Source organism: Cyprinus carpio, chromosome A22 (assembly GCF_018340385.1).
Source record: "Cyprinus carpio isolate SPL01 chromosome A22, ASM1834038v1, whole genome shotgun sequence".
Lineage (NCBI taxonomy): Eukaryota > Metazoa > Chordata > Actinopteri > Cypriniformes > Cyprinidae > Cyprinus > Cyprinus carpio.
The window spans coordinates 13,919,316-13,946,589 of NC_056593.1; the positions used below are offsets into that span (position 1 = coordinate 13,919,316).

The following is a 27,274-nucleotide window of genomic DNA, read 5'->3' on the forward strand; positions in this document are numbered from 1 at the left end:
AATAAAAAAAATTAACTAACAAACAAACAAAAGAATATTACCAAATATAGATTACTAATATAAGCAAAATCATAATATTAAACAAATTAATTAACATATTAGAACTACTGAAAGCAAACTAATGTAGCTCCAACATAATATTATAAGAATAATAATATTATTAAAATTATTTATTATATTATTAGTACTGATGGAAGAATAATGCAGAAACACACGGGTGAAACGGCATCCTTATAAGGACGGTCCGTCGTCTTTACAAAGACGCACCCATGAAGCTCTTTTAGAGAAATTTGCTCTTTAGGAAATGCTCTTTTAGTGCTGAGGCGCACAGGGGAATTGGCCGCTTGCAACACAACAGGGGGTAGTGCAGCCTGAAGTGCGCAACCCACTTGACACTGGAACGACCGCCGCTGAAGCGCCATCTCGCCAACACAGAAAGCTTCCGAGAGCATGCTGAACTCATAGTTCACAGCAGACACAGTTGAGCAGAACGATACTAACGCTCGGCTCCGAAGCAAAAAGCTGGTATGCATTGCACCTGCTGCCTTATTATACTCACGCTGTGATCAGCGGCAGCTGGATGCAATAATTGCATGCCAATGTGCATTGGCTCGTTTAGTTTACACTCGAAGTAGATTGGTCTATCGAAGCGATATCCCATTTTCGTCGGTCACCGATTGTGGCGTCGAGAGTGACCGACTGAAAGGGAATCAAGGTTTTACCAGTAGGGTAAAATAGGTGAAGACTGTGCTCTTCAAAAACAAGTTACTTCTTGCTAAGTTGAGCTAAAGTAAGTTAAATAGACTTTTTCTGTTTCTGCAGCTGCTGCTTCATCTGTGTATTTGCTGTGCTGATAAACAAAGGTGAGTACAAAAACTATATATAAGAGTTAAATTCATGCCACAGGTATTAATACCAGACTGTGTGTTTACATTTAAAGTTTACATTTTGTGTGATTTCAGTGTGTCTGCAGGTTACAGTAGAGGGTTTTATTGGTGGTTCTGTTGTCCTACTGTGTTCTTCAGCTCAACATGATCATAAACTTCAAGACATTGATGTGAGCTGGAGACACAATGGCAGCAAAATTGTATTTGATATAATTCCACACAGTAATTCACCAGTGACACAGCATCCATACTACAGAACTGAAACTTTCCCTTAGTGTGGGATCGATAATCATGACGAAGCAGTTGGTAAATGACAGCTTTGCTTTTGCATTAAACATGGAGTCAGAGTATGAGTTTGGTGCTTTCATTGTTGCTACAGCAAAGAAGTGTGAACAAAGGATTTGTTTGAAGAACAGAAAACAGATAGAATGAGTGTGTGTATTTTGTGTGTTTGTGTATTTGTGTTTTTGTGTGTGTGTGTGTGTGTGTGTGTTTCTGTATCTTCCTTATATGCTCTATGTCTACCTAGATGGCATGTGGTAGATGGTACCTCTAAAATGGCATGTGACATGGTCGTTCATCCTGGTGCTGAGTGTTGCCACATCAAGCGCCACTCCTTAATAGTAAATGAAAAAACATCAGATAAAGACGTCAGGTCATACTTCTGATAACTGAAAAAGCAAACAGGATCTATGCATTTAAGAAGCAGTATGAGAAGAATAGACATCAAAAGCGACATCAGTCTACTTAATACAAAAACACAATACAATAATATTATATATATATATATATATATATATATATATATATATATATATATATATATATATATAAACAAAACATACAATACAAAAGGCTCTGCATTTTCATGCATGATATTTCTTGGATGAATAAATTTTAAACTGAAATCAAATATTAATACAACAACAATGAAAAAGAACAGATAAAAGCAAAAAAGTGTGTATATAAAATATTTATACAACAACAAAACAAGCAACATGCAACCAAACCTATTTTCTTGAAGGCAAATTCATGACAAGGCTGTATATGTCACAATACGTCCTGCTGTGGAGGAGACGAAGGAGTGCAGAGATGAAGGGGACCATTTTTACAGACTCAAACCTTTGAGTCTCATTCAGCAAAATGAACGGATCTTTTTTTCGAGTCATTTTGTTCATTTCGTTAATGCAGTATGAGCCCGCAGGAGAATGGATTAGTTTCATCTATTGAGTCTTTCGAATCGTTCGTTCCTTTGTTACGTGACGTGACAGCATTGGATAGAGAAATTAATTTCCTTACAAACGGGTGCATAGTTATTATTATTAATATTATTATCATTATTATCATTACTTCCTACTCTTACAGTTACTTGATGCATTTCTGGGCTCAAATTGCAGCTTTTAATTTCTTACAGTTTATAAATGTGTGAATTTCTGTCATGATGGTTCTTTTCCATAACGCTGAATGTGGTAACAAAGGTAATAAAGAGTTGGTTATTATTATTAAAGTCTCTTTCCGGCTCAGGACTGCATAGGTAAAGACAACAATGTTTATCCAGGAAACATGTTCTACTCACATTCACTTCTAAGTAAATATTCTTCAGCACAAGTCCCAAATGTGCTCTAGCACTTCTACGTCAACATATATCATGTTTTGCCATGTTTTTCAGTAAAAGTGTCTAAACATCCCTAAAACAGGATAAATTCTGAGAAACTGAGAAGCAAAATTATTTAAGATATGAACCCTTGTTTTCAGAGAATAGAAGTCATCAGCAAATCAATTAAGCATTAATAACAAAATATAGTGATGTTTATACTAAAAACTGAAAAAAGTTATTTATGGTAATGACTGCTCTAATATAGTAAGTCTCTTTCTGAGTTGTTTGTTTGGGCCTTTGTTTCTGTTGTGTGGTGCCCTCTACTGGATAAAAACCTGAACCGACCTCTCTGAGATTAACAGTGACACTTGAGACAAACTTAAAAATGTCAAACCAAATGATGTACGTGATACTGTAGATTGACCTTCACAGTAACAGTATCATTCAGTCCAACCTATATAAAATGTATGAAGAAAAATGGCAAGACCCAAAAACAATTAAGCCAGACAAGACTGTGGCCCCTTCCTATTTCTCTTATGTTCAAACCTGCATTAGAGCTTGTGGTGAAATCACACTTCTTTCTTTCCTATTTCTCTTTTTTATTATATATATATATATATATATATATATATATATATATATATATATATATATTCTGCATATGAGTTTTGCCTTATTGAAGTCTTGAGAGTTTTTGTTTGATCTTTTCCTGTAGGCCTACTACACACATGTTTTTAAAACTTATTAACATAAAGGCCAGGAGTCTTATGCATTCTTCTTGGTATTTCAGCCAGAACTGTTCTTATTTGGATATTATTATATATTATTATTATTACCAATATATTGGTATTTTCAAAAACAAGAATGTGCTTCCGTATAAGTGGCACTGTCTTTGAATACCTGTAATAGTTTACATTAGCTGATGTCATGTGGATTCTGCTCCTCCCATCACAACTATGCTCTGTGTTTGCTCATCACCTGCACAGTCTCTCAGACTTCTGGCAGGAGTAAACACATCTTCAGCACAGAGAAGATGAGGAAAGATAGGTCTTTTTGAGGCTAATCTCACTACGAGAAACTTGAAGAACAAGATGCTCCCAAAACAGAATCTTCAAAATGGATTTCCAGTGATGCTTTGCATTTTGTGGTATATCACCTGAGGAAAAGCACGACCTGAAAATGATTACAAATTCAGCCTAAACTTACCATAAAATAAACAATATTTCCTCTTCAAAGTCAACTGAAAAATCAAGAAGGATGTATTCCAGCTTCACCAATCAAGTACAGTTCTTCATCAAAGGTCTGTAAAATATTCAAACTTATAGTTGTATTCTATTTGTTCAAAAGAAAAAAAAAAAAAAAAAACTATAGGCATAAACACTAACCGGGATGACTGGTGGGTGGATTTTGTGAGTAGTGATATTGATAAGTTTATTTTGCTTTGTACAATTAAACAAACGAACAAATTATATTTTAATAGAAAAAATAAACAAATAATTGGGGTGCAAAATTACATAATAAAAAAAAGGTACATAATATACTATAAAACAGAACACTAAATGAAATGGCGCAGTATACACTTCAACTAAATGCAGAGCTTGGAAAAACTCCAAATATGGGTGTTAGAGCAGCATACACTCAGACCACTTTAGTACAAGAATGAGCAAATAAATTAAGATGAAATCTTAATGTGTGTTGGGTTAAAATGTTCATCTTTCTAAACTAAACCCATTTGAACATTTAAATGTCTCAACACGACTAACATCTTCCTTACAGATGCCAAATATACAGTTTAAAAGTTCATTTTGATTTAAAAAATTGAGATGCTTTTTAAGTCAGGCTGTGAATTGTAAAGTGCATCTTAATGCCTCAAATTAAAGTCTTGAATTTCTTTTGAATCTCTTCTACAATGTTGCAATTTTTGTGCTACCCACAAGCCATAGTTACTCTTTTGAGCAACACTTTTTTATTTTTTTTATTTGCTACCTTGTGAAATTAGTGGGACAGAAATGCATGTGTGATCTGTTCCAGTTTGGAGAACATTACTGATGCCATTAGTCATCTTAAACTCAACACATTTCCAAAGCATGGGCTGATAGTTTGTCTTCTGAATTCTACGGATTGTTTTGCTAAAAATCTACTCTTGTCACAGAAAGTAATATGAAAGGTTCACTTCCTCTAACACTTACTCAAGACATTAAGAAAACAAAGTCAATATGTCTTAACAATTACAACATTTAAGCCTTGTGCAAGATGCTATAATAGATACCAAAATCTTTTTTTTTTTTTTTTTTTTTTAAAGGTACACATATTTCTAATGGGGTAGTTGCATATGGTGTCCATGTTAGATTTCCCAGTCTAACAAGTGTGTGCATAGACACTTCCAATTTCACCTGATGCCCGGTGCAGAGAGACAGAGAAAGCCAAAAATATTCTCACATAATATCACTTCACATACTATTTGAACTTATCTATGTTTGTGTCAGGTTAATGAATGAAATAATCAGAAAACTGCAGGACTCATGGTGTAATGCTATCAGAAAATTCCTACTTCCCACTTCTGAAGCCATGATTACCAGCTTGTCACGCTCACATGCTTTGTTGTCAGAAATAATCCAAGATAGCACACATTGTTTAGCCCCAGATCTGGCCCACGTACTGAATGATGGCACTCGGCGCTCTTCTGCTTTCAGTGTTCAGTGTTCATCTGACCTTGACTTTTATATGTTTGTTTTCTCTGGCTGCTGAATCTGTTTATAAAACACGTTTCCAGTAGCAAAAAAGCCAAGACATAATGTGATCAGGTGATGATGGCTAATATTGATTGTAATATAAGCATCATGATCTGATGATTGACTGAATCTAAATCCTAAATACTGATCATAAGTGTGTTCTTCCATTAATTTTGCTCTACCAACCCTGTGATACCGCTGCATGAAAGCCAGTAGTGTTCCACCAATCAAGAATGTAGTATTGTTTTAACAACTATATTATTATACTATATTACATGTTTTAACTACTATATTATTTAGATACCCACAGGCAACAACAAGCAGCAGCATATGAATCTCAACAATGGTGACATCAAGAAAAAACTCAAACCCCAGTTGAAAATCTTTTTGGACCTCTTTTTTAATTAATTAATTATTTTATTTATTTATTCATTTTTGAGATACTGATATCTTAGCGTGTTCCATGACATCATGAGACATTTACAAACAAGCAGCTCCACATTGCTCAGATCTCATTTCTCTGCTAGATCTCGTCTTTGCCATCTAGTGGAAAGTAAAGGATCTTTAAGATAACCGCATTCCTGTGCAGTTACAGTAATAGTCCTGAGGGTTTAAGAAACACAATGATGCAAAATCAAGACATTTTTTCAGCCCCATCATGACTCACATCTCATCTGATCGCGTCATTCTGAAGCCGGAAGGGGACAGTGAGATGTTAATCACAAAAACATCCAGACACAACAACAGTTTGTTTTCGTATTTCATTGAGTTCATATTTTTTAGCATCTGTCAGGTCAGAGTTTTCTCATGTCATAATATTTATTGCACTAAAGAACTATTACATTCAGATCTGTTTAATAAAAACCATAAAAATGAGTGTAAATCAACACAAAGTGTGTCAGATTGACTGATATTCTAAATAAAAATAGAAATGTTTCAGTATAAAACTTTTTTTTTTGTATTAGCTGTACAATAAAAAAAAGTTCTTCCAGCAACATTAATAAAACATTTTGTTAAAGTTATTTGTTCTTTAAAAAGTTTCCGTTTCACAAAATGTTAGCATCGTTCATGGAGCGTTTTATACCTGAAACATTTTACTGTAGTTGGATGTTCAAATGTTACTTGATTCAGAAGTAAAATTCCTATTAAGTTTGAAGAATGGTGAAATAAAATGTTCCCTAATGATCAAATAACCAAGAAAAAGTGCTTTTAAAACATTTAAAAACTGGATATTTGAATTCAGAAAGTTCATCTGATTTAAAACTAGCAACCAAACCTGCATGCTGATACTGTAGCCTATAAACAAACAAGGCTTGTAAGACAATTTCAAGACAAGGCTGTGTGTGTGAAACTTTTGCTTTCTCTCTCTTTTAGTTTCTTTGAGGATGTCTTGGCGATCTGACGACCACAAAACAGACTGTACTTGTCCACTCGCCTTCTCATCTCTGACAGATGCCCTCAGTCTCTATGAGTTCCTCCTCCCATGATAACATCAGGAAATATTACATTTGAGTCTCACGGCAACTGAACAATGTGTCAAGATCAAAACAAGAGAGAGGAACTTTAAGGATTGAGCTCAGCTATACAAAAAAAAAGAAAAAGAGAAAAGAAAACAGGTAATTTCTTGTTGTAGAAAAAACATTTTAATAATTCATTCTTTAAATCTATTTGAAAGGCAAATTTGTGAAAAAGCCAGGATGTATTTCCTTATTCAAATCTCTCTCTCTCTCTCTCTTTCCTCCTCTCTCTCTCTCTTTTCATTTTTTCTCTGTAGGACAGAGTGAGCCAGCAGGGACATATAAGAGAAATGTTTGACTTGAAGAACACGATGTGTTTTCCCAAAGAGGTTTATGGAAGGAAGCTTCAGTCGCATACTCATGTAAGTCTGAGTACATTTACTCATTTATTAAATTTACTGCTCTTCATTTCATCACCTCATTATTGGATCAAACATCACACGCATGCCTGCTAAAAAGAACATCTTAATTTTATTATTAGATATCACACTTAATTATTTAAGTAAACTAGCTCAATACTTTGTGGTCTAACCAATGAAATGGGAAAGAAAAACTAAGCTTTTGTCATATCTGTTTTATTGATTAATTAAAGTCTAGTCATGAACACAGACAGATGGTTTTCAGATACAGTAAGTCAGAAATCATGTTTAATATTAATAAAGGTGAAAATTCAGTAGAAAAGGTCAGAGGTCTTGAATATATTGAAGTAAACATGAGAAAGATAAATGAATATCTTGTGGATAAGCATAGGAGTTTATGATACTCTGTTGAAAAATATGTTTTTCACCCTAATTTCAGAAATATTTATATGCAATATAGTGTATTAAATATGAGAATATGTATTCACACACACACACACACACACAAAAACATATATCACACACACATGGCCTCCACAGACAACACTGCATTGTGAGGCCAGTGTAGGCATGATATGGGCTTGATTAATGCACGGGTTTTGCTCATGGGTTGCATGTTGACTATTTGAATTAGCCCCAGCTAGTTATGTCCTTTATAATCAGGTAAGTTTGATGAATTTCTGAATGAAATTCTATTTGGACAAACATGTTAGACTTCTCAGCAATGAAGATCTAACATAGTCTGTTGCTTGTTTTTGCTTTTGGCTATTGCTTTACTAATTATAACATATTTAGAGATGAGTTTAGAATTGACAGAATAATGATCCAGCATCCAACATATTATAAGGAAAACAAAATATAATAAATAAAATATTAATTTACCTAAAAAATTACACATTTAGTTGAATATTGATCAAAAACTCAAATTAGTCTAAGTGATACATCTGCATGACACTATATAACTTAATTTTTGTGTATGTTTTATATATTTGTTTGTTTGTGAAATAGATTATGAAATAAGATTGACTGTTTCCCCTCAATTGGTACAAATATGTTTTCCTGAGCAGTGCTTGGTTGTTTTCTTACCTTTTTTTTCTTTCCTTTTGTAATTTATTTATTTATTATTTTATCTGGCTTCAGTGGTCGCATTTTGCGTTTTTAGTGAAACCTTTTTTACACTGACTAGTGAGCCAGATCTCATTAATTTAAAAAAGCTTACAAACTGGCCATTGCATTACATTTTTTATATATATATTTTCTTGTTGTTGTTGTAATTTTAAAGGGTTAGTTCACCCAAAAATGACAATTGTGTCATTAATTACACACCCTCATGTCATTCCCAACCCATAAGATGTTTGTTCATCTCCGAAACACAAATTAAGATATGTTTGATGAAATCCGAGAGCTTTCTGACCCTGCTTAGACAGCAACACAACTGAAATGTTCCAAGGCCAATAAAGGTAGTAAGGACATCATTAAAATAGTCCATATGACATCAGTGGTTCAACCATCATTTTATGAAGCTACAAGAATAATTTTTGTGTGCAAAGAAAATAAAAATAACGACTTCATTCAACAATTTCTTCTATTCCGTGTCAGTCTTCAACATGCGTTTACGAGAGTATCACAACTAATGCATGTGAGCCGTCGTTCTGACGTAGAACCTGGATGCACTGTGTCTTGTTTACAATTTTTGATTAAGTTATTTTTCATTGTAAAGAAGGTCTATGCAATTGTTTTTATATTTTGTCAGAGATTTTGGCTTTGAATTTTTTGGCAATTATTTTGATTTGAATAAAAAAACGATAAGCTATTAGAGATGGATGTTCTTTAATCTTTCACTGGTTCTCTGTTGGAAAGATACAGTTTTGTGCTGTTACACAATTGCCACGTGAACACAAGATCTTGAAACACTGAATAAGGAACATGTTTTTGCTGATGCTAAAGAAAATGAGTTTTTCAATACGTTGCTGTCTTTACCACAAGTATTCTTTCTCACGTTAAGTTTGCCAGTATTAAACTGATTTTGTTTTATTCATGTAGCATTACATGTTTATGTTAAAATGTGTATCGATAACATGGGCTGTCTGTACAGTGTGCAAAAAAAAAAAAAAAAAAAAAATACCCTTAAAAATGTGTATAAATCATTGTGGTCAGGGTTCAGATCTGCTATACAGCTCTGAATACTAACACACTAACCCAGGGCCAGCCCGCGCCTTTATGGGCCCCCCTGAGCAGAAATTTTTATTTTGGGGCCCCTCAGTGCTGCCAATACAACTGACTATATTGTCAATGCTTGATTATTCAGACACTATAAATCTAACACACACACGTTATCAGGTTTTCTTTGTTGTAGCTTTGTTGCTTACATCATACCATTGTCTGCATGTTTTTACCCTTTTTACGGTGTTTAATTGTAACAGTAGCAAACCCTCAAGTGTGGTTAGGTGTTGATTCGCAATTTTACATTCAAAGTCTTACAGTACTAAGTGACATACAGTATGTGTACGGAAAAGTAGCTAAATAAGCAGACAATGCATTTACTGTCAACAAATTAACCACTTTAAGGAAATGCAACTGTCTGTCTGTCTGTCAAAAAACAAAACAAAAAAGATCTCACAAAAGGCATCCATATAAATATATTGATCTGGTATTGTTGAAAACTCACCTGCTGTATCATTATTAGCTGTAGCACTGACACTTGGGGCATATCAAACACACACACACACACACACACACACACACACACACACACACACCACACACACACACACACACATAAATTAATAAATAAAATCAAGCTTTCATTTCATGTTCTCTTGGGGGCCCCTAAGCAGCCCCTAAGCAGTCACTTAGTTCGCTTATGCCTTGGGCCGGCTCTTAAGCAGTCACTTAGTTATATTTTGATTTTGTCTTTGTCTGTATCCTTTTACAAAGCATTATCACCATTACTCAGATAATGCCAAACTTACCTCAACAATTTACACAGAAATTGTAACTTAATGTAGAACAAATTTGTAGATGGTGTCTTTGTCCATATCCTTTTCACAAATCGTAAATGTCCATTCTAAAATCCCACAGGAAGTTCAAGAGGGAATGGCTCACAAATGCAAGCCTGTAACTCTAACCCAAGCCTAATCTAACATAAGTAACGCCGAGCATGAAATCTGATTGGTTGATAGGGGTGTTGATTTAGGACCAACAAGGATGTTGACTGAAGAATTATGCTGCCTGGCAAAAAAAAAAAAAAACAATCACCTGTACTGTAAATATCCTTCAGGGAAAATTTTGCAAATGCTCTTTGCCACCTTGTATGACAAATATACAGTATTTTTGCCTTGTTTTCCAGTAAAAAGTCCCTGAGATAATGATATTAAGACATGCTTTTAGAGAATATACTACTTGAATTAAGTAATTAGCAAATAAAATTGTTTTTGTTTTGATCTAGTCTGTGAGGAAGAGGATGATTTATTTATTTATTTTGAGGAAGAGGATGATAGCTGAGTGAGATAAATGAGTGATAGCTCATATCGAACTATGACGAATGACCTGCAGAGGGCAGCAGAGAAGCTCTAGTCTAAAACATACAGTATCAAACAGAGTCTTTCTTTGCATAGGCCATATAATCTACTAGTACCAGTGCAATAAAAAGATAGGTAGCAGAGGACATTTATTGGTCCCATATACTGAAATTACCAGATCCTCCGGTGTTAATGTTATACCCTCTTACAGCAAATACCTTGCATCAGAAATTACTCACAGTATGGAACAGCAGCCCCGCAGGACATTCTAAAGGCATTGGCATTGATACATCACACGGAACGTGTTTTTGCATTGAAAAACGCGAGACGTGACAGTGGAAGTCTAAAAAAGAAAGAAAAAACAAATGCTCTGTCTCTTTTATCAACTTTTCAACTTCTTTTGACTTGAGCGCAGCGTTTTCAGAAAGCCGTGTCATGCTCGAGTCACTGCAGAAGACGCGAGTGCAGTGCGTGAAAAGCGCGTGAAAATATCTTAACTTGGCTTAGTGTTCTAAAACAACAACCAGAGAAAGTCAATTTCCACTTGTAATAAACACTATAGCCTAGGCTACTTCTAAGACAATGGCACCGTAATCAAAGTGGATATTTTTTACTATTAACGTGGTTTTATGGATTAAGACAGTGGTATTAAAAAGATTAAACTCTACTGAAGAGCCCAGAGTATGAACGCAAAGCGAAATGTTTTACATTAAAGGTGCCATGTGTAAAAATTGAGGTAAAAATATCCAAAAAATGACCTACAACGCATCAAAAGAATGAGAAGAAATAAGGGCGATGATGTCATTAAAAAAAGTCAAGTTATAGTGCTGCAGAGATATCAACCTTAATTAGCATTAGCATTACTAGCCACTGCCCGACAGGTGTCGTAATACCAGTTTCGGCCATGGGAGGCGGTATGCGGGCAACATAACCACCAGCCAACCTGCAATACACGAATAACTCGCACGGCTTGTGGGCGTACTTGAACCTGATGTCAATCGTGTGGTAAGTACAGCCCACTACTTCATTTCAGTTCAGGGAAGAGAGCGGAAGGATGGCTGAAGCCCTTGGCAAGAGACACCTACCACCCACCACCCGCTACAGGGAAACAACCGCGCTCGGAATCACAAATCAAATCCGATAAGAAAAGGAGCCGAAACAGAGTAAACATCGGCACTGCTTTCCATCGCTCTGGAGGCAAAACGTCCTCTTAGGCTTCGGCTATGGCTCTAGGGTTGTTGTGAAGGTAGGGGCGGAGCATAGAGACTATGCCGTTTCTCGTTTGTTACTCTAGAGTAGACCAATTCACTTTATTGAGGCATACTGCCCCCATCTGGTATGGAATGTGGAGTATGACTTGATTTTTTTTTTGCCAGACATGACACATGGCACCTTTAAGAGTTTACCTCCCACTGCAAAAAGCGGTAACGTGCAGTTTGTAATGTTAAGAGCTATTTCTTCCTGTTCTTACCCTTAAATTTAATTTTATTTGTGTAACCTAATATATGTATAATGTTAAATAACATTATACCATTTTAAAATTTTGTTTAAAATAAAATGAATTACTTTAGATGTTACCACTTGAAGAACATTTATTAAATTATTATTACGGTTCATGTGACAAACAAAGGAGACAAAAATAAATACTTTGTCATTTATTTATTGAGAAAAATGACCTGGTGTTAAATATTTTGTGAGTGGCAAAAGTATGTGAATCTTTGCTTTCAGTATCTGATAGTATCTGGTGTGACCCCCTTTTGGAGCAATAACTGCAGCAGGTCAGATAATGTTTCTTGTAACTGCTGATCAGTCCTGCACAACATCTTGAAGGAATTTTAGCCCATTCCTTAGTACAGAACCACTTCAACTCTGTGATGTTGGTGGGTTTCGTCCTATGAACTGCTTGCTTCAGGTCCTTCCACAACATTTCAATTGGATTAAGGTCCAGAGTTTGACTCGGCCATTTCAAAACATTAACTTTGTCCTCCTTTAACCATTCTTTGGTAGAACGACTTGTGTGCGCTTGGGGTCGTTGTCTTGCTGTATGACCCACTTTCTCTTGAGATTCAGTTCTTGGACAGATATCCTGACATTTTCCTTCAGAATGTGCTGGTATAATTCTGGACCAGATGCAGCAAAACAGGCCCAAACCATGATACCACCACCACCATGTTTCACAGATGGGATAAGGTTCTTTTTTTTTTTTTTTCCAAACATAATGCTGCTCATTTAAACCAAAATGTTCTATTTTGGTCTCATCCATCCACAAAACATTTCTCCAATATTCCTCTGGTTTGTCCACATGATCTTTAGCAAACTGCAGATGGGCAGCATTGTTCTTTTTGGAGAGCAGTGGCTTTCTTCTTGCAACTCTGCCATGCACACCATAGTTATTCAGTGTTTTTCCTGATGACAGACTCATAAACATTAGCAAATGTGAGAAAGGCCTTCAGTTGCTTAGAAGTTAGTCTGCAGTCCTTTGAACCTAGTGGACTTTTACACATGGTTTTGGTGAACCATTCCTTGTTAGTGTAACAGTAGTCTTGAATTTCCTCTATTTGTACACAATCTGTCTGACTGTGGATTGGTGGAGTCTAAACTCTTTAGAGATCTCATTTGTTTGTGCCATGATACACTTCCAATTTCACCTGTCCAGTTGTTACAATGTAACTTTAAGTTGCTATAACAAAACTTTTTTTTTCATATTGATGTAGCTATATATGTTAGGCATGGGAAGATTCCCCGATTCGCTCAGTGCATCGACATAAAAGGTTAAAGATGCGATGCATCGGTTTTAAGTGTGCATCGGCTACAAGTTGTCATTTATATCGCGATGCATCGTTTGGGATGGGAAGATTCCCCAATTAGCTCGGTGCAGGATGCGCTATACTTTTGTTTAGAAAGTGACCAATAATCTGTGACGAATAATTTACACGTAGACTGATTTTCTCCTTTCTAACTGTTTCTCAAGTGCATTCTCTCATCACTGCTGCTGCATGATTGCATCACAACACCACGGAGACCTGAGGAAGAGTGGGGATTAAAGTCCAAAACCTGACTTGAAATAACCTAACAAATCAATCGGGGCTAAAGCGGTTCCACAAATGACAATTTAAGTTCACACAATCTCACTAATTTGTGCACGTTTATGCTTAAGCAGCTCTTAATGTTGATCATGGATCAACTCGATCCATCATGGCAAACAGCGAATATATATTAAAAAATGGTACATAAACATGCTGTAAGGACGCTGAGGCGGCGTGCAGTGTTTTAATGAAATCCAAAGGTGAATAATAAAAGTGAGGCAGGCAGGGGTACATACACAGATAGGCAGTCCAATCCAGGCAACAAAACAGTGGGCAATCCAAAAGGCAGAAAACAGGGTAACCAGGCAAAGCTCATACACAAGGCAAACAATGGCAATGGGAATAGCGCTTGGTAAGGCAGACAGGCTGGCAATACTTCGCAAAGTAACCATGGCTAAGGCCATGCTTAAATGTCCATCAAACAGGAAATGACAGGTGAAGCAGAGGGAGCGGCACACAGTCAGTACTCGGGCGAGGCGTTACAGAATCCCCCCCCCTACGAGTGACTCCTGGCGCTCTGAGAGGACGTCCCCGTGGTCGCGGTGCTGGACTATCGGGTCTGGCTCGATGAAATTCCTCAATCAATGAAGGATCCAGGATGTCGTGGGCGGTTACCCATGATCTCTCCTCTGGTCTGTATCCCTCCCAGTCCACCAAGTATTGGAGCTGACCCCCTCTCCTCTGGAGTCCAACAACTCCTTTACCGCATATGCCGGGGTTCCATCAATGTCCAGCGGTGGAGGTGGCTCCCGGTTCCTGACGTTGGGGTCAGCATCCGGGTGGAACGGTTTCAGGGGGGAAGACATGGAAGGAGGAAGAGGTACGATAGTTAACGGGAAGCTCAAGTTCATAAGTGACTGCATTAATCTGTCTTAAGATCTTGAATGGGCCTACATACTGTGGGCTGAGCTTCCTGCTAGGCAGCCGTAACTTGAGGTCCCGTGTGGAGAGCCAGACCCTTTGTCCAGGTTGGTAGGGAGGATGTGGGCGACGTCGTCGATTAGCTTGAATCTCCTGATTCCTGAAAGCTCTTTGCAGACGTACATGAGCGCTGTCCCACACCCTCTCGCTACGGCGAATCCAGTCGTCGACTGCAGGTACTAGTGATGGTTCTCCAGACCACGGGAACATGGGGGGTTGGTATCCTAGCACGCATTGGAACGGTGTAAGACCAGTGGATGAATGCCTCAATGAGTTTTGCGCGTACTCTGCCCATGGAAGGAACTCTGACCACTGATGCTGTTCACGTCCACAGTATGAACTGAGGTATCTGCCAATCTCCTGATTCAGCCTCTCCACTTGCCCATTCGATTGCGGGTGGTAACCTGAATTTAAATTGACATTAATGTCCAATTGTTTACAGAATGCTTTCCATACCTGGGACGTGAACTGGGTTCCTCAGTCTGAAACAATGTCTTCGGGGATACCGTAAATCCTGAAGACGTTGTGGAACATCGCTTGAGCAGTATCCATAGCTGTGGGAAGACCTTTCAGAGGTATGAGTCTACAAGCCTTGGAGAAGCGGTCAATAATTACTAGGATTGTGGTAAATCCGTCAGATGGGGGTAGATCGGTGACAAAGTCTACTGATAGGTGTGACCAAGCTCTCTGAGGTATGGGCAATGGTTGTAAAAGACCAGATGGAAGTTCTTTGGGGGGGTTTTGACTGTGCACACACAAAACATGACTTTGTTACATCTTTAACCATAGCTGGCCACCAGAAGGAATTTTGCGTGAGATGTAGTGTGCGAGAGATACCTGGATGCCCGGAACAAAGTGACGTATGGACCCACTGCATGACACGTAGTTGAAGCCTGGAAGGAACATATTGTTTGTTAGCGGGACAACCCTGAGGTGCGGGTTCGTTGCGTTGTTCTCTCTGAATTTCATCCATCAAGTCCCAAGTGACTGGTGCTATGATGATAGACGGTGGCAGGATAGATTCAGGTTGGTGATCTGTCAGTGGATGGTCATGTCTCCTGTAAAGAGCGTCTGCCTTGCTATTTTTACTGCCAGGACGGTAGGTCACGGTGAATTGGAACCTGGTAAAAAACAAGGACCAGCGAGCCTGGCGAGGATTTAGTCTTTTAGCACTCTTGATGTATTCAAGGTTCTTATGATCAGTGATTACCTGGAAGGGGTGAGTGGAAGCCTCCAACCAGTGCCTCCATTCTTCAATGGCCGCCTTCATAGCCAGTAGCTCCTTGTTTCCGACATCATAATTATGCTCAGCGTCCGTGAGTTTTTCTCGAAAAGTAAGCACAGGGGAAAAAGCTTGCCTGGTTGTCCATGGCGTTGGGAGAGCACTGCACCTATTCCACAGTCGGAGGCATCAACTTCCAGCACGAATGGCAAGTTGGGGTCAGGGTGTTTTAGGATTGGTGCAGTGGTAAAGCTGTGCTTGAGGTTAGTGAATGCTTGTATGTCTGGTTATGTGGATTTGTTGTTTGACCTATTAATCTTCAATAGTGATGTCAGAGGTGCTGCTGTGATGCTGTAGTTCCGTATAAAGTGTCGGTAGAAATTGGCAAATCCCAGAAAGCGTTGAAACTCCTTGACTGGGTGGGTTGTGGCCATTCGGTGACTGCCGTGATCTTAGATTTGTCTATCTCCACACCTTGATGGCTGACGTTGTAGCCTAGGAAAGATGTTCGTTGCACGTGGAATTCACATTTCTCTGCCTTGACAGAGTTGATTCTCTAACAGCCTGGTAAGTACCGTTCTGACATGACCCTTGTGTTCCTCTTCTGACTTGGAATAGATCAAGATATCATCTATATAAGCCATCACAAATTTGTTCAAGACGTCTCTGTGAATTTCGTTAATGAAGGACGGGAATACCGCAGGTGCATTGGCCAGCCCATACGACATAACCTGGTATTCATAGTGCCCCCTAGTGGTCAGAAATGCAGTCTTCCATTCATCACCCTCCTTGATTCTAATGAGGTCATAGGCACTTCTCAAATCTAGTTTGGTGTAAATCTTAACTTCTCTGAGCTGTTCAAGTGCTGCAGGAACTAGTGGTAGTGGATAACGAAACTTGACTGTGACATTGTTCAAAACCTCAATAATCAATGCATGAGCGTAGTCCTCCATCCTTCTTCTCCACGAAGAAAAATCCTGCTGCAGCTTGGGGAAGTGGATGGACAGAGCTGAGAGCTTCCTCCATATGCTTCCATAGCTTGACTTTCTGGACGTGACAGTGGACAGACTTTACTTTTGGGTGGCATGGCGTTTGGTAAGAGATCAATGGCGCAATCCCAAGGACGATGAGGTGGCAGTTGAGTGGCTTTGGTTTTGCTGAATACTTCTTGAAGGTCTTGATAATGGGATGGTATGGTGACGGGCTTGCACTCTGGACTTTCGATGCTGGTAGTGAGACAAGGCTTAGAAATGACGTTATTTAGACACTTAGAAAAACAGAATTGTGACCAATGTTTGATCTCACCACTCTGCCAAGAGATGACTGGGTCGTGAACAGATAACCAGGAATATCCAAGGATGATTTCATGGCATGGAGAGTCAATGACATAGAATGTGATGGTTTCTTGGTGAAATAGGCCTACTTGCATCTTCATGGGTTGAGTTATGCCACTTCCAATGGGTTTGTTGTTCACTGCGTTCACCTTGATAGGAGGATCACATTGTAGTACTGGAATGTTGAATGTTGTAACGAGGTCTTGATGAATGAGGTTTAATGCTGAGCCAGAATCAATCAGCACTGTGAATTCAAACAAGTCATTTTCAGTAGTAATCTCGACCATGGTAGTGAGAGATTTAGCGTTGGTAATGGAGATGTGATCAACACTCACCCGTTTGTTGTGAGCGAAGTCTCTCCGGGCCTTGAGTGGACACACTGCGTTGCGGTGGCCTGCACTACCGCAGTAGAAACAAATTCTGAATGACTCGTCTCGATCTCTCTTCAGATGACAGCTTTGTAACTCCTAGTTGCATGGGCTCAGGACTAGCATGATCATTGGCGTGGCTTGATTCAGACATCTGGGTAACTTGAGGGATATGCATGACGCTTGTTGACTTGCTTTGAGGGCATGGGTGAGTACATATGAGATTATCGATCTTGATGGCTAATGTGACATAATCAGAAAAGGAATGATCCTCACCCTTACAAGCGAGCTCTGCCTGTAACTCCATAATCAAACTGCGACGAAACATGGCCTCGAGTGACACGTTGTTCCAACCACTCTGAGCAGCAATCGTTCTAAATTCAATAGGATGTTCAGCGGCAGATTTGCGGCCTTGAGTTAGTTGCATCAAATGAGTGGAAACATCCTTACCCCCTGCAGAGTATTCAAACACATCTCTGAGTTGTTTTACAAATATAGATAGGATGTTTGAAACAGACGGTCAGTTTCCCAAACTGCTGCGGCCCACTCGATCGCTTTGCCCGTTAGCAATGACATGAGGAAGGCACACTTCTATTCATCAGAGTCAAAGCTACTCCCTTGATGCATGAAAAAGATCTCAACTTGGCGAATGAAACCTATACATTGCTCAGCAGAACCATTGAATTTGTCAGGAAGTGCAAAGTTTTACCTTCATGGGCGTAGGTGGTGGCAGCGATCGTAGATACTGAGTGAGGTAGTCATTAGCCGCTTGAGCTTTAGCCAGTTGATCACGGTACTCTTTGAGAACGTCGTTTTGATAATCAAATGCTGCCTGTAGATTCGTAACTTCTGCTGGATTCTTCGGTGGCGTGAGTATTATGTATAAGGACGCTGAGGCGGCATTAGAATCCATGTGCAGTTTTTTAATGAAATCCACAGCAAAGAAATCCAAAACAGCAGACAGTGAATCAGAAACTTGAGGCAGGCAGGGGTACATACACAGATAGGCAGTGCAATCCAGGCTACAAAACAGTGAGCAATCCAAAAGGCAGAAAACAGGGTAACCAGGCAAAGATCATACACAAGGCGGCAAACAATGGGAATGGGAATGGGAATGGGAATGGGAATGGGAATGGGAATGGGAATGGGAATGGGAATGGGAATGGCAATGGGAATAACGCTCGGTAAGGCAGACAGGCTGGCAATACTTCACGAAGTAACCATGGCTAAGGCCATGCTTAAATGTCCACCAAACAGGAAATGACAGGTGAAGCAGAGGGAGCGGCACACAGTCAGTACTTGGGCGAGGGCTCCCTCTGCTGGCGTGGCGTTACTATATCTGTGCTATTTAATGCATTTGAGACATTGTTTTCCTTGCATAACTGACATGTCACAGGTAAGTTTTTCATCTGTAAATGTCAGAAAGTCACACAAACATATACATTTTGCTGTCAGAAGGGGGCGAGGCTTTCTTATAGCAGTTAAAATATAGTCATTTTCTTTATTATTTATTTTCATTTTGAAATTCTAATGATCTGCTGTCTGTTCTGCAAACTATAAAAGTACAGCTGTCATAAAACCAGACAGAAAGGCTGCATGGCTAGAAACTTAAATAAAAAAAAAGAAAGGATGAATGGGTAGAGATTTAAAAAAAAAAAAGAAAAAAAAGAAAAGAGGGGTTAAAATTTTCCCATTAGTCAGTGTTAGAGGAACACAGCTTAGTCTGACAGTTAACCTGCTTTAGAGGTCAGTTTCCCAGAATAAGTTGCCACAGTGACAAAGCTTGATCTAGGCCCATGTTTAAATTTGCTTTATGGAACCAAATCATTTAACAATGGTGTCAAACTAACTGAAATAAGCCTGGCTTATTTGGTAAACTTGTTTTATGAAACAGGCCTCAAGGCATTAAAAGTGATAATTTTTTCTCCATTGCATCGTATTGCATTGAATCGCATTGTGTTGAATCAAATCAAATCAAAGTCAGATCGCACTGCATCGTAACAGGGGTGAATCGTTGTATCATTGGCTATGCATCGAGATGTGTATTGTATTGGCCACAGTCATAAGATACACATCCCTAATATATGTTAATATAATTGTTTGTTCTTTATTTCGTTTTTTTTTTGGTTTTTGGTTAATCGTTAAAATTAATTTTAAGTCTGCATTCCTTATTCCATGATTTATCTAGTCTTGCGTAGCTAGACCTTCAGACTGATGGGAGAAGGTCTGGAATTCATGGCAGCTTTCATTGGCTAAGGCCCGCCCATGAGGCTGTTTGACTGACATGTCAAACAACCAATCACAGTTCGTTTTGTTCAGCATCATGTTTCGCGGGTGTGGAAATGTCACCACTATAACAGACCGGTGTGTAAAACTTGGACATATTTTAAGGATTCTATGCCGTGAACTGGTTCATCCTGATAAATGCTCATCGTCACAGCTGTAAACACGGGGTTTGGCATCACAGCCTCTTTGTTTCCAGGTGGAACGTTAAAGAACATGACACACACGTCTCCCGGAAACCATGTACACTTCAACCATTCAGAGAACGACTTCGAAACTCCTGAAGTGTTTCCAGCTAAATGTGCTGTATGCATCAGACGTTCAGTCAGCGGTCTATGGTAGAGGTCTTCACGGGTCCAAAAATTTGTGCCCGAACCCGAAAGAGACCCGTAATGTACTACAACGAACCGACCCGGACCCATCTATTATTTCAAAAGCTGGACCCGGACCCGTGTAGATCCGAGAAATGCCTACCCGGAACCGACCCGGACCCGTCTATTATTTGAAAGCTGGACCCGAACCCGCCAGGAAGAAACAAACCCGACTGGACCCGATTGTCACATATTCCACCTTAAATTGCTATTACAAGTCAATAAACCTGTTGCGAAAAATACAACTTTTTGTCTTACCTAATTTAAGGAGCCGTAGTCTCTCTTCCTTGTACCTGACTGCCTGTGATGCATTACAATCCTCAGACAAGAAAGTTATCCATGTTATTCCTCTCATCCAAGCTTAATCCACTCATTATTTCAGCTTCAAAAGTCCACTTGATGTCAAGGTGACGGATGACAAATGCAACTGTGCACATGTACATTCTGACTCGAGTTAACTCGCATAATAACTTTGACTGTTTGCCCATTTGAACTATAATAATGACTGGTCGTTCAGTGCCATGGCCGCTGACGTTATTTATTTGCTATCATCTCTGTGCTCTGCTCTGCGTCAAGTCTGAATCTGACCAATAAAACTTTAAGATTAAACGGGTTCATTTATATTATAAAAAAATGGGAGAAAATGTAAAGCGCGGTTTGGTGGTGTCCCTCACTGGTTGCCATAGAAACATGACACGCCTTGAAACTGCACATGCGTGCTAGCTGGATCAACCTAAAATATGCTTTTTAACGCAATTTGAGCGTCATAGAAAACATTCATGTGACAGTTCACCTCAGATTTTGTTGCTGATTTGAAATATATTAAATATGAGTGTTTCAATTCTGCAAGCATTATTATTGTGCGTGCACTTGCATTAACTCTGAGTCTGCGCGCTCTGCTTCTAACGCAGAGAGAGAGAGAGAGATTGCCTTTTTTTCACACTTTTCTTTTCCTAATTTTACAAGTTGCAAGTTACAAAAAACACAAGCAGTGTCTGATCACGGCCGGGTGTTTTCCGAGTCCGATGACTCAGATCGCACGGGTATAACACACAATGTTAAACAGACCCGGGACCCGAAGTAATAGATTCAGACCCGACCCGGACCCGGCTGATCATTTAAAATATAGACCCGAACCCGTACGGGTCCCGGTTCGGGTCCCGGGTCGGGTCCCGGGTCGACGAGTCTCGGGTGCACTGTGAAGACCTCTAGTCTGTGGGCGTGACGTCTGAGGCTGAGACTATTATTTATCTAACTGTGGAACCACACATCACAGCAGTCCGAGGACAGCAGCGCCAAGCCAGCAGTATCAAACTAGAAAGCTCGGGTGGTGCATATCACATATCCCGCCCCAACCACTAACTCAACCTTAATAAATGCCCAACCCCACCCAACCACTCAAATTACCTTCCAATGTTATTTTTTTTCTTGAGTTGAACAGTAAAGACAATTTTTAGCTGAACCTGTGGTCCTTGGTCATTCATAAAAGTCAGCAGTTAGCAGTTTTTGAGAATAAAAAAGGCATGCCAAGGAACAAGAAATTTATTTCAGTGGCTCCTGATGATATATTGAGGTCTTATGAAGCAAAACAAGTAAGAAATGAAATATTAATTACAACATTATTACCTGTAATTCATAGTCTCAGGCAAACAGTCTGGAGTGATGTCTGTTGTGCAAACTAATTCTTTTGTGCTGGTTCTTTTTAATGAACTAGATGAACCAGTTCACCAAATTGGACTGAACTGTCTGAAACAGTTGGTGGCTCAAGCAGCACAGATCTGTAAGTTATTCAATCAAAACGGATTACATAGGTAACCATGGTTCCCTGAGAAGGGGATCCAGACACTGCTTCCTCTAGTAGACACTTTGGGGAACGCGTCAGCATGACTATGTCTGAAGCCATGATTCAAACATGACAATGAAGTTGGCTGATGACAGTCCATGACATCACTACCAGCATGAGCAGTTATAACAGGGCGCCTATAGTACACGTCATCAACTTTTTTGTCTGAAGGAGATGTATTCAGGAAGGCCTGGCACCCGGACACAGTGTCTCATTCCCCTTCTCATGGAACCATGGTTATCTATGTAACTTGAGATGTTCCCCTTTGTATGGGAATTAGCAGTGTGTCCTCTAGTGGACACTTTGGGGAACAGAATACCCACTAGGCCATGCTTAGGGAATGATTGCCTAATTGATTATAGATCTACATGACGGAGAGAAGGGGAAAGATGTGGGAGGATTTTCCTGGATGTTGTCCAGAGCGTTTGCTCTGAATCACCTCCCTTAGATCTCTCCTAGCCTTCCAGGCATCTTGCCTCTTCTGCGACTTACTTCTCTGTGGAGGAGGGGCTTGAGTGGCGATGCTTTTCCTCTGGGCCTGTCTATGATCCTCAGACCGAGACAGACCCAGACCCCAGGAGGTTTAAGGTGCGGCTCTGGAATGGCGTGGTATAAACTTTTTAAAAACTGCCGACCATGCCTTCGCCAGTCTAAACATTTCAACCACTGTCTCAACAGAGGTTCCGAAAAGCTCAGAGGATGATACTGGCACATCAAGTAGGAAATGAATTTCTTTCTGTCTAATGTCAGCCAGATTAATCCACAGATGTCACTCCATAGCCACTATTTCCGCCATTGAACAGCCAATAGTGGCAGTTGTTTGTTTGTTAGCCCAGAGAGCATCAGGGGAAAGACCCTGGCCGTGATCCAGATCCTTTAGCAAGTCAGCATTGTAGGCTTTAAAAGGGGTCATATGATGCGATTTAAAAAAAATTTTCTTTGGAGTGTTACAAGCTCTTGGTGCATAAAGAAGATCTGTAAAGTTGCAAAGACTAAAGTCTCAAAGAAATCCAAAGAAATATTCTTTACCAAAGTTAAGACTCTGAAATGTCTCATTTAAACACGCCCCAACATATCTATGTCAGTATTTGGGAAGATTTGCATAACGCCGCCCAGATGTTCACACAATGAAAGAAGGCATACCTTTTTCTTCATGCAAAGAAGTGCATGAAATTTCTTGGTGTTGCTGTTTGTTTCATTTTGTGGGCGAAACTACTTTGTTTGGCCTTCCAAAAGGAGGAAATACATCAACTTCACACTCACCGTGGACAAAGCTGAGTCCAGCCCGGAGTCGTCACATGTGGTTGCCGCGAGCCCCTGCTGCTCCTTCGTCGAATCCGCCGGCCGTTCCTCGTTATAGACGCTGGCTGCCGCTTACTCAAGCTGCGGGTCATTCCTCACTGTTTGCAAGGAAAGCCTGGCGCTTCTGACTCACGGTATGTAAGTAGGCTTACATATGTAAAGGATTTGTCACTGATGATTCAAACACGAATTTTGAGCAGTGTAGAGTAACACTTGTTGTTTGTCATTTCTCTGATCACAAATGCAGACATGGTTTTATGTTTATGCGGCGCGATATGCAACGCAATGTGTAAAAACATAGCATAAGTCATTATAATCAGTAATTATGTCCCCACTGGATGCAAGAACTGCCTCGTTGTAATGGGTTTTATTGTTTTTAGTCCTGTTTTGCCGGTGTTCTGACCGGGACACACCATAACAGTATATGTTGAGGGGTGTAACATTTCCATCGGAGTGCTCCAGTTCCTCCAACAGTCATTGAACTGAGGAAACCGTTCAGACTTGTATTGAAGAACTGATGAGCCAGTGATATGCACATGCGTGAACTGGACACTTGAATGAAGGGGTGAAATTACAGTTTTTATGGTTTCTCATTTTTTATGTAAAAAGGTGAGCTGATGACAAGTTTATTCACTTTATATGGTTTAGACATGTAAAACATCCACATTTCACATCATATTGGGTGCTGTATTACTATAATTGTGTATACGTTACATCATTGTGTGATTTTGTAAACAAGCTGGTGAATCAGTTATTTGAACCAGAAGCTAATTGTCTGAAAGAACCAGTTCGCAGAAAAGAATCAGATTTATACAGGTAACAATGTTGTAAATAATGTTCAGTTTCTTGCACAGACCAGTCATTTGTAAATCATAAGACCTCAATATATCGACAAGAGCCACAGGTATTAATTTTGTTTAAGACCTCAATATATCGACAAGAGCCACAGGTATTAATTTTGTTCCTCTATCACTTTCACCAAGCACCATGGCTTTCACTAAAAATCGTATTTACTATTCTACTCATGAAAAAAAAAAACAAAAAAAAAAAAAAACTCTTGGATGGCCTGAGGGTGAGTAAATTAACAGCAAGCGTTAATTTATGGGTAAACTATCACTTTAATGATGCTATAATCTCCAGCCTAATACTGGTCTGAGACTGCTGCCTGGTGCTGCCATCCTCAGATTGCTGTGACATATGGATCTGCGTTTCTGCAGCTGGTTATTAGTGGATTCCACAAAGTTATACTGAAGTAACAAATTCAGAAATTTTACTTTTCCGGTTGCCACAATGAAAATTTGGTCACCAGATTATAGAACAGTCACTTGTGCCACTTTTTTTTGTTTTGTTTTGTGATTGTTTAATCAACAAGAATGTAGAAAGCTAAATGTGAGACATAAGTAACTAATAATACACAAGGGGCATTTGTACTTTACAGTACATTACAAACATTACATTTTAAAAATAACAGGTGTGGATTCAACAATAAGGAACAATTGCAACAGAGTTTTAAAATTTACCCAAATTATAAGTTAAACTAAACTATTTAAATTAAATATTATCATTTTTTTTTACATTTTTTTTTACACACTGTTAGTTATGATCCTTAGATTTGATTGGTCCTCAGCACTGGGAAATTTCACTCTTCGTATCACCCTACTTGTCTGTGTTTTCAGCAATAGGCTTTCAGTTGTTCATGTTTGGTGCACTTTTCCCCAAAAAGCTTTGTTTCAGCACTTCTAGTATAACATTTGTGTAAAATCATTTATTTCATTTCAATAATTTCAAGATTAACCCTAGATCCATGTGTTTGTTGGACCATCACAGCAATAAAAACTTCAGCTTAAGTGTTGTGAATGTGGTTTTACATGCGTTTACACTTTGCAAGTGCTAAATGGGCAATGTGTGGGTCTAGTAAACAAACAAAGCCGACATACTTTCCATTTGAGGTTTAGACAACTGTGAGAACTTCATAAACATAAAGGTATTGCAAAAACACTGCACACTCGTTTCACAGTTAAACCTCCAGTGCAGACAAAGGTGAGAATCGTTGGTTGTCAAGTGCCAAAGACAGTGGAACATGTTTCTGGTTTTGGTTTAGCACTTTAGTTTAGTTTAGGTGAAAATAACAATGCATAGTGATTTTTTTTTTTTTTCTTTACTTAACAAATTGCATAGTAGGCTATGTATTAATATATATACAAAACTAAAAAATGCATACATATTTAAACATAACACAAATAAATATATTTATCATAATGAAGCAACTTCAAACCCTTTTTCATAAATGTCTGGTTGGCAAGTTGTCATATGTGTTTTAAATTTTTTATTTATTTATTTATATGTGATTTATGTAAAACTAATTGTAATTATGTATTGTAAAACTAATGTTCTTCCATCTAGAAAAAAATTCTGCCACTCATTTGCAAACACATTTTTTTTTATTTTTGAATACCAAAATATACTTACAGATGTCTTGTCAATATAAAGCATTAAGAAAAGCCTAACAGACAGACTTCACACTTACATTTTGTAAAAAAAAAAGAAAAGAAAAAAAAAATTGTTGAGTTCAAGAAAAGTATTGACTAGTATTGACTATATATATATATATATATATATATATATATATATATATATATATATATATATATATATATATTATATATATATATATATATACACACATATATACATGTATCTGCATCTACAACCACTCACTAAAGTTTCAAGACAGCTATTTCAGTCCTATAGACCAGCTAGTTTATGTTGCCACCGACCGACCTCGAAATTTTCTTACGAGAACCACAAAATACAAAGGCAGGTATGTATTTTCATGTATAAAACATCCATACAGTATTTATACAGTAAAAAAAAGTGTCTACTTAATGGAAAGGAAATATATTTTCCAGGTAATATTTGTAACACATTATTAGAGTTCCATCTGAGTAATTGTGATTAAAGACTTCCAACCAGTCTTTAAAAAGCAGAATGAAATATTAATATCAAATCTAGTCAAGTTTAACTTATTTATTTTAAATTCGTAATTCAGTATTTTTTTTATTATTATTATTATTTTTTTTTTTGGTTCTGAACTTTCCTAAGAGTTTCAGAGCTGAACATCAAGAAAAAGTGATCAAAATAAGTACAAGTATATATAAGTATATAAGTATATCAGTCATACTCATGTGTTCATGATTTCGGCAGGTTTAGAGCAGCATAGGTGCTGTTGATTTGGCTGGACCGAATATTTCTACGCAGCTTGGAAAAGTCCACCGTGGCATACTGAAAGAGCAATATTAGTATTTTCAGTTGCAGTTGAACAAATATGAATCAAAATGAAGTCTTATAGAACACTATTATACAGGTCAGCAAGAATCCTCACTAATTATCAAGACAGAAATTAATTTTAGTAATAAGAATGGATTCGCATTTTCTTACATGTAATTGGTCCTGATGTGGTTCTATAACTTGCATCTGCTGTAGATCAGTGTTGACTTGTGACTGTTCTGCAGACCTTCTGTTTCCAACAACAAAAACTTTTACTAGTCCTAAAAATGGAACAGTGTTTCAGATTCAATATTTGTATTTAGCACATAAATGGCACAATAACAATAAAAAAAATCAAAAGCCGAAATGAAGAATTTTTACTTATTTAATTAAATTGACCTGCCTGTAGAGAAAATCATGATATAAATATTTTAACAGATGGCTGAAAATATCTCACCGATCAGCACAATGAGCAAAAACCCGTTCATCAGAGCAGATATGATTATAATAATCTCCCATTGGTTCTGATTCTGATCAATAATCTCCTCCACTGTATGATTGTGACACTCAGTTAGACGAGTTGATTCTGTAATAAAAATGTTCACAGTCTGTTACTGTAAAAAAAAATGTTACGGTTAGTGCAGTGGCTACAGATTTGTAGCAC

At 38.4% G+C, this 27,274-nt stretch overlaps 1 long non-coding RNA gene across 1 annotated transcript in view; it reads left to right on the forward strand.

Annotated features, from left to right (window-relative positions):
• Nucleotides 1-3,481: 3,481 nt before the first annotated feature.
• LOC122134906 overlaps nt 3,482-27,274 on the forward strand; it is a 33,406-nt gene continuing 9,613 nt past the window's right edge. Inside the window, exons 1-3 of the long non-coding RNA XR_006153203.1 lie at nt 3,482-3,784; nt 6,591-6,832; nt 6,991-7,095. This is a non-coding gene — a long non-coding RNA (uncharacterized LOC122134906). The remainder of the gene's footprint in view (nt 3,785-6,590; nt 6,833-6,990; nt 7,096-27,274) is intronic.